We start from the raw sequence: 9,741 nt of genomic DNA on the forward strand, positions 1-9,741 counted from the left end.
TACTTCAGAAAAGCTATGCAGAGGGAATGACTTTTACTTAGTTAAATCTTATTTTCAGATCTAACTTCTCCAATAGCTCTTTGAGAGAAAAAGAGGACATAACCTTATCTGATGTTCAGATGAATGAAATCCTACCAGATTCTACTGTGTAAAGAAATACAGAAGTGTTTATCATAATTCCAACTCCTTTCTTTGATATTATTGAATAAAGTTCAAGAGTCATTTTTCTCAGAGCTAGTGTGTGTAAGAAATTAAATTCCAAATGTTGTCTATAATAGCCAATCATCAAATTAATGTTTTATTAATTAATGTTTGATTAATTAATGTTTTATTAATTAATGTTTTAATGTTCCTGTGTTAACTAACTGATTTTCTTAAGTCTAGGTTCCAAATGTAGATTGCACAGTCTTTCTGTCAAACAACATTTTAATTAACCTATTCATGATTTTATGCCAGCCTGAAAGTGGCCTTCCATCTCAAAATACCAATAACAACTCAATGTTTATTTTGGGAAAGCAGTCAAATGAAGAACATTAGTGGTCAGCACTCAACATTATTATTTCATTGTCCTGGGGAACATATACAATGCATTCAGTTTCTCCAAATCATGTATTGCACCATCTATACTCCCAGTGCAAAAGAATGGCTTAGGTCATTTGCATGTGAAAGAATTATGATTTCTTTTTATTTCTCTCTCTCTCTCTCTCTCTCTCTCTCTCTCTCTCTCTTTCTTTCTCTCAAATAAAAATACAGTATCAGATGAAATGATGCCAAGTGTATCTTAGCATTCAAGCAACCCTGGACAGACTTTCATGTATATGTTTTGTGGCATTTTCTGATCTCCTCCCTAAAACATTCCAACTCATATTGAGGCTTTTTGTGAAATGCCTATGGAAAACAATGGGATTTAGGATGATACTTCAATCTTTGTCCAGAACTATCCAGTAGAAACATCATCACAGGAATCAAGAAACTTGGCTTCTCAAAGCTTAAACTCTTTTTGCCTTTCTCTGCTCGTGCTTGCTTATTAGTTATTTTAGGCACAATGAGATTTTTGATGATTAGAAGTTCTTAAATTTTGCTTCCTCTTGCTTAGCCTACTACATCACCACCACCAGCAGCCCCCCCCCCCCCCCCCCCCCCCCCCCCCCCCTTAATAATTAGGGGCTTAAGGACTGTCTCCCAATGAACTGGTTCAGCAGGACATGTGGTTGGAAGCCACTGGGAGAAGAATCAGAGGAGGCAAGGTAGAACATGTGAAGGTAGAAGTGATCCCAGAGATGGAACAGGGTGAAAAATAATCACCACAACACACAGAAGTTAAGAGCAGAGAAAGCTTATAGTTACTTGGAGCCTTTTAAGACCTTAGTACTTCAAGTCTTGAACACAACAGGATATATCTGAGCAGGATAGTCACCTCATCAAGAGCCCCTTATTTGATCATAAATGGAGCAATCTAGCCACAACTTTGTATTTTGTCTCTGACCAGGCAACTCTTTTGAGTTATAATCCTTCATTTCACACCCAGGAACACTGCAGCAACACTCCTTCCCAAGCTTCATATCTCACTCCTGTACTCCAGAGAAGAAAAAGACTCTCCCATGCACTTTTGCCTGAGTAAGAATGGCTACAGTCATGAGCTGATTTTTTCTTGCCAAAACAAGAGAATTAGGAAATTTCCTTTTAGAAACAAGAAAACGACTGTAAAACAATAATGAGCTTCTATTTCAAAGAAAAAAATGGGTGAAATTCCCAGCTGTTCTAAGACAGTATGTCCTGCAGGCAATTCTCTTTAGTCAACTACATGCACACATGACTTTTATTCTTGACAGGGTAATCTGCACATGAGACCAGATGTGTATTTTTTAAATAAATAAATAAATAAGTAGTCAGTGCATATAAGCACCTCTTGAAAAGCGATTACCTTGCCATTTACAGGATGCAGGTTCTGACAATGTATATCTAGTGCACAGCTTTGGGAACCTAGAAGGTTAGCTAAGGACATAATGATTTGTAACAAGCAGATCCAGGTAATAACAAATTCCTCACAGCTTCTGGTCCAATAGACATGGTGAGGTAAGTAGAAGCAGAGATATGATTTTGCTAATATGCATTGTATGCATTTCTGAACTGGTTGCCTGGGAGATGCTCTCATATATTTTTAAGGCTGGGCAGAGATTTTGGCAGCTCTGTGACTCTGTAGCTCTGATCTTTGTCACAAAAATCTTCAGGTAGGACCAGAAGGCAAGAAAGAACTGGGGCTATTGAGTCTCTAAATCAATATCAATGAGAGTAGGAATCAAGAGTAATAGAAATACACAAGGAGATTACAAAAAAAAATAAAAATCTCCAAAGTAAAAATATTAAAAAAAAAATATCTTTGTTTAGGTTGGGCCTGTCCTTAGGGTTGTATTTTCTTGCCAACTTCTTTAGCCCAATGAAAATAAAAGTTGTAAGTTCAGATTTTCTTTCTTTTTTTTTTTTGGTTAAAATCTTCTATTAATACATAATGACAGTCATTTCAAATAGATGAAGTTGCCAGGACTATTTAATGGTCTCTGGAGGACTCATCACATTACTTTGCATTCTGACTTTGCAAACCTCTAGCAGAGCACCTAGTGTAGATGACATCATCTTGACCTACAATAGGCTTTCACAGAAAATGATCAATTAAATGCTTACTCGATTAACTATATTTCTGACACTTAAGGAGTTATTTTCAATATTCTTGTTGTTTAATGTAACTTATTCAAGCTGCAAACAATTCGGAAAGTATATGTCTATCTGTCAGATGGTTTACTGCAGCAAGCTTCCCAGGAATTGCATTTTCTCTCAAATTCTTCCAGTGACCTCCATCAACTGATCTGAAAAAAATAAAAATATAAAAAACAATCAGAATTGTTACTCATTCTAAGTTCACGATGTTAATAAGTGATAGATCAGTAACAAACATGGAAACTTGTGGCACCAGGTGTTAGATCCCAGAATATTTTACAGCATTTTAAGTTTCATCATTACCATTTCTATAGTCAGTATCATGTATGAGGAATGACTAGTAGTAACAAAACGTTAATACCAGTAAACTTGGATCTATAAGATACCCATGATTGTGGTGCCCAGGCACACAACACAGGGTTGGTACTGGGGGCACTTAGCATAACATAAACAAACAAACAAACAAAAAAAGAGAATATACTGTGTGATCTCCTTTTCCTCCCAACATAACACTGCTTTAAATAGCAAAGAAGCATTTACATAGGAATATATTGTAAAAACTAGGAATGGCATAGTGTTTGATAGGACTGATGTTCTCAATGGTTAGAAGCCCCTGAACACATAGTATTGAGTCATCTGAATCCTGGTGGCGTTTACTGGACTATATTTTTCCTTTGCAAAGTCAGTGTAGAATGCCATGTGGAAAAGCTTCATTTTGGGGAATGCAAAGTTCATGAACGTTGCCCATACAGGTGGAGCCATGGTGGGCCCTAGGACACTGAGGCCAGGAGAACAGACTGGGACTGCTTCAGCTCAGGACTGGGACCAAGCAGAAGCATCCTCCCACCTCCTGCTTCTCTGCTCTACTCTGTACTAGGGTCTTCCCCTTTTCTAGTCAAAGAGATCAGCAGGAATCCTCTCAGCAGCAGCAGTAGGAGGAAGCAGGACATGCCACAGCATCACCTTATAGCTATTTATATTTTGTCTCAAGTGCTTTTTGACACCCATGAGTCCTGTCCCTGTCCAAGTGGTTGGATGTTCTGTTCTGGTTGGGTTCTTTCATGTACCCTTGCCATGGGGCTGAGTTAAACGTTGGAATTATAGAAACCAGTGGCAAAACCCAGTCACCTTCAGAGATGCCCCAGTTTTACCATGAATGTGACACTGAGCACACCTCAAATTAGCCATCTAAGAGAGAGCACTGGAAGGTGAATCACTGCATCTGAAGAGTGAACTTAAAATGTGTGGAATGAGTCATCCTCTGAAGATGCTCTTTTCTCTTTTCTTCTCTCCTTGGACTAGAGAGAAAGAAAGGCCAATAGAGTAAGTTCCTAACACACAGATGGTCAATTACAGGTACAATATAACTTACCCTAAATTTATATCCTTTCCTCTACCTAGATGACTGATGGAAATAAGATTCATTCATTAACCAAAGCTACCTCTGAGCAGGCAGAGTTTTCTAGTGAACTGCCCCTTTTATACTCCATTTTATTCTGTAGAAAAAAACAGTTCAAGTGACTATCTTGTGCTATTTCTGTTCTCATATCCTATTTCAAAAGCATGTCTAAGTTATAAAGAATTGCATACAAAATTGGCTTATTCTAATTTCCCTTAGAGTAAGAAATAAATCATTTTGATAAAAATTAATGTTATTTTCAGTACGCTCACATATTTTGGCCATTCATTATATGTGCAAGTCGTTGTTTGCTGCCTCATGACCTTTGTGACATCCAAAGACGTTCTTTAGTTGTTCAGCCACATTAGCAATTCTAAATCTTATGTCTTGATCGCAGGTTCCTATTGTTCATCAGGACTCTGTATTATACATTCTTTAGTAGAAAAACACCCACAGTCAAATCTCTTGTGGGAACAAAATGTGTGTCTTAATTTTTACTGAGACAATGCATCGCCAACTGTTCTTTAAACTGTAATTATCAGGCCTGAACAAGCATCCATTGAAGCCATCTACATTGTTGGTATCCTGGTGAGGTCACTTGGAAAGCAAATGGTTAGTGGTGTACAACAATATGTTAAAATGCCCAGAGGAATTAGGATGCTTCCTTAGTTTTGCCTGTAAACTTTTCTTACTCGCTTGTCTTTTCTTGTATATGCCACTCATAATTAACTACAGCTAAAGAGAGCCCAGCAAGAAAAAGCAATTTATCTGAAAGCCTCTATTCTTCTCTCAAAATGTATAAAGGCTTAGTTTCTTCTTCCAGTTGGTCATCATTTCCTTTTTGTTTGCAGAATAACGATATTATTGTCTCAAATAGAAGAGCTTCTACGGAAGCTCAAAGATGCTATAAATTTATAGTCATCTTTACTCTAACAGCTTTCATGTTAGTAAGGAATCACTGCCCTTCCTGTTTGGAAGTGAGATGCATGCATGATCACAGTATTAATTATGGGATATTTCACCAGCTGCCTCCTGTGATGAAAAAGCTTAATTAGGAGCTTTGTATCTTTTCGGCAACAAAGTAACCAGTGAGTGGTATCATACATATAATGCTATCTATGCTAGTAAACTACATTCCTTTATCTTTAAAAAAAGTAGTTTCTTCTGTCAGCTGTTAGAGACAACTTGTTCCTTCCGGCTTTCTTGAGGAAAATTCTTGGAGTCTGGAAAATGGATGAACTTGTCCAGCATCTGAGTGGCAGAGTGTTTGACGTGGTGGGCATTGTCTAAAAGGATCCCATTTGTACCAGGTTGTAGTGGGTTTACAGGGCAAGGTTTTGGTAGCAGGGGGTGGGGGGCGTGGGGGGGCATAGGGGTAGCTTCTGTGAGAAGAATCCAGAAGCTGCCCCATGTTAGATAAGGGCCTTGCTGCTGGCCAGAGCTGAGCCAATAAACGATGTTGTTTGCGCCTCTTTGAAAGCGTATTTAAGAAAGGAAAAAGAAAAAAGAAAAAAAACACACACACACACAAAAAAAAGCCCTGCTGGCAAACAGCAGCTGGGAGAGAGAGAGGAGTGAGAAACATCCTTGCAGTCACCAAAGTCAGTGAAGAAGGAGGGGGAGAGATGCTCCAGGTGCAGGAGCAGAAGTTCCCCTTTGTGAGGACCTGTGGTGAGGACCATGGTGAAGCAGCTTGTCCCCCTGCAGCCCATGGGTCCCACATGGAGCAGATCTCCACGCTGCAGCCCGTGGAGGAGCCCCCGGGGGAGCAGGTGGATGTGGCCTGGAGGAGGCTGCGGCCCATGGAGAGCCCCCGCAGGAGCAGGTCCTGGGCCAGAGCTGCAGCCCGTGGAGAGGAGCCCACGCAGGAGCAGGGGGCCTGGGGGGAGCTGCTGCCCATGGGGGACCCGTGCTGGAGCAGTTTGCTCCTGGGTGATGGACCCCGTGGTATGGAGCCGTGTTGGAGCAGTTCTTGAAGAGCTGCTGCCTGTGGGCAGCCCCCGCAGGCTCAGTTCGGGAAGGATGGCATCCCATGGGAGGGACCCCATGTGGAGCAGGGGCAGAGAGTGAAGGAGTGGTGGAGATGAAGCGCTATAGACTGACCGCAACCCCCATTCACCCGTTCCCCTGCACTGTTCAGGGGGAGGAGGTGGAAGAGGGCGGATGGGAGGAAGGCATTTTTGGTTTCTTTCCTTTGTTTCTCACTTCTCTAGCTTGTCAGTAATAGGCAATACATCTTACTATCTCCCTACTCTGAGTCTGTTTTGCCCATCACAATAATTGTTGAGTGATCTCCCTGTCTTTATCTCAATCCTTGAGTCATTTGCATCGTATTTTCTCCCCCTTTCCCTTTGAGGAGGGGGAGTGAGAGAGCGGCCATGGTGGAACTCGGCTGCCCACCCGAGTAAAACCACCACACAGATAAAAATATAGTAAAAGGAACTAAAGACCATGTAAGTAACAGCTCTGCAGACTAAGACTGCGTCCACAAGCATTATGAGCCCTCAGAGCAGTTAAGTAAAACACTTTGTGTGACCATATTGCTGTGCAAGCCTTCAGAAACAGGTCAAACCCAGAGGCCTTGCGCTGGCCTGAGGAGGTATCCTTTGACCATAAACAAATGCTATGATTATGACAGAGACTTGGGCTTACAGGAATCCATATTTTATGGGTTATGTTTTGCTTTTTAAATGTTAATGTCAAGTTGACTTTAAAAAAAGGACAAGCACTCCCATAGGCACAAACATAAGACTACGTCACTTTCCTCAACTGCACCTTCACTGGAGTCTCTACATTTGCTCTGGACTGTTTCATCAGTGCTTTGTCATCATTGCCAAATGTCAAAGACACAACAAAGCTGAACAAAAGTCCACTGAAGTCAGAAGAAATCCTTCCAGTAACTTTAGTCAGCACTGGATCCAGCTGTTAACTTACAGGTCTTTGCCAAGTTGAACTGAAGAGACGCCTGCTGCCAGTAATATATTGACTTACTAAAGACTTGTATGTTTACAAAAAAAACATATATTTGTATATATATCATTCTGTTTCCTAAGTGGTACACAAAGAAATTATATGAATTTTTCAGACTGAAAGAAAAAACCCTGGAAAATAATAATTATTGCAAATGAAAATGTATTGTTTAAAACATAACACTTTTATGATTAGATTAATGCTTTGCTTCTCTCTCCTCCTAGACTGTATGTGCTTGCTAAATTGGTAAAAATGCATATTCAAAGCTATTTTGAAGTTAAACAAACCAAAGGTGTTTGTAAATCTGCAAGCAGTTCCACCTCGTGTGCCCTAAAGCCTACCAATGTTTTTCCAACTGAGTATCAAGTCACTGTTTCTGGATTAAGATCTCCTTCAGCTAATTTTTAGCATTTCAAAGTAATTATTTTGGCAAAAGTTATAAAATAATGAAAACAAACTTGATGTAGTGGGAAGATGACAAACAATTCTGAACTCTCACAGGACTGACAATGAGCACTGCTAAAGTGTGTCTATTCCAGAGATGAAAAAGCTCCTTCTTATCTTTGGGTTCGCAAAATGATCTGCATTATCTTTATTTTCTCCTCAATGAATCATTCAAGTGTTTTACAGCAAGTCATTAAAGGGAAAGGGAAACTGTTTAGTGAATTGTTACCATGTACAAAATGTTTATTTTGGGTAAATAACATTCCCACATAAAGGATGTTTGGAGTCACTGTTTAGCAAAAGGAAAACAACATTGGACTTTAAAAATGCCAAGACCCACAGCACAGATAAGTGAAAATTTCAGTGGTTAGCAGTATATTGAATCAGGAGCTATATTTGGCAAAGCCAGAACTCACAACATCTACATAATGTTCAAAAGCAAGAAGAATGTTTTCCCAGTCAAAGATCCAAAAGATTTCTCCTTGCACAACTTAAACAGCATTTTAAAAATTGTACTTGCCCTCTATTTCTCGTGGGCTACCAACCAGCTGTCAGATAGTCTTGGCTTATCTGCTGACCCAGACTGCCAGATAATACTTCCTTTCACTTAAACCTCTTGAAGAAATGAAGAGAATCGGTGGATTATTCTAAGCAAGTTCCCAATCAACAGCCTAAACCACAGTAGCAGTCCTCACTATTGATTCTACTTTTCATCTCACAGTGGATTAAAAATCCTGTTACAGTCTGATACATTAAAGTGTAATTTCCTTCCATTGGAAGGGCACTATATCTGCCTAAAATTGGCATCAAATAAATATGATTCTATCATTTCTCCACATATGTGCAAGGTGTTACCTTCCTTATCCTCTCAAATAAATCATGTAAGAAATGGTTAAAAATCACAATGGTAAATCAAAATATGCAATATTATGGAAATCTGCCTTCCGTCCCTTCCCTCAGTGCTAGTGATACTGTATGATAAAAGATACTGACAGAAGGAAGTTTCACTCCTCTCCATCGCCACAGTCTTCTCTAGTGCCTGCACGTGCTGCATAAGCTGTCTCCTGGACTCTACTATTGCCCTGAATTATATTTAGTTCTTAAACTACCCAATCTTCCTGTCTGCTTTACGTGTTCATTTCCCCTCAAAGCATTTTGTTAGATTTATTCTCTGCTGTTTGAGACATCAAAGCTTTATTGTCTGGTAGATATTCATCATGTGTCAGGCTTTCTCACCTTCCCAGACCCATGCTGGGGTCAGGACACTCCTTAGACACAATGCCATGGCACCAGAATTGCATATCCATTACAGCAAAACACTACAAAGCAGCATCTCTAGTGGCACTCCAAAGGTGGCAAAAGTTGCCTGGGTCACCAGGGAGAATAAGATAGCACTGTCCCACAGAGCAGGTGAGACGTAAGCATGTGCTCTGTATTTGAGATGAAGTTGCATGTATTTGGCAGCTTTCCAGGCTGCATACAGATGCAGGACAGTACACAACTGGAGAAAAGACCACCAGGGGCATCCGTTTACAAACCTCCATGAAACCAGAAGGAGGTGGATGGGTATATAATGAGCTTCATCTTCCCACTTAGCCTTGCATTCACATGATTCACACCAGCTGTAAGTTACCTGCAGCTGGGTTTGTGCTCAGTAGGAGCCTACTGAGGCAACCCATCATGGCTGCACGTTGTGGTTCCATCCTCCCTGCCTCCCTTTTACTCCCACTTCACCTGTTAGTGTCTGCAGCGCAAGCCACCATGGCCACTGTGGGATGCTGTGCTGCTCTTGACCTGCATTCTGTGTTCTGTGTATTCACAGGTGTATGTTCTGGTGAGCTGTGTTTTTCTGCACTCTTCAGATGGGCATTTTTCTTTGCTTTATGAATTTTGATGCATGTGTCTCTGTACCTCTGCAAGTGGCATATACAGTCCCTTCCTCCTGATTGTCAGTATCACAGAATGAAGACAGTGCTCTACACACTTATCAAAGCCTTCAATGTATACTTGTGGATCTGAGATCATACAAACCTTTGACAATGTAATAAGGTTTTGTGAACATAATTGTACTGCAGACATTTTTGCAGAAATCACCATGCCTGGGCAAAATTTTTCATATTTTTTTCTGCATTCAGAGGTGATGTCAAGGAAAAACACCTCATGTGTTGTGTCAATAATATTTGTGCCTACGACCATCCTTGTAACACAGGTGG

This window comes from Cygnus olor, chromosome 3 (assembly GCF_009769625.2).
Source record: "Cygnus olor isolate bCygOlo1 chromosome 3, bCygOlo1.pri.v2, whole genome shotgun sequence".
NCBI lineage: Eukaryota > Metazoa > Chordata > Aves > Anseriformes > Anatidae > Cygnus > Cygnus olor.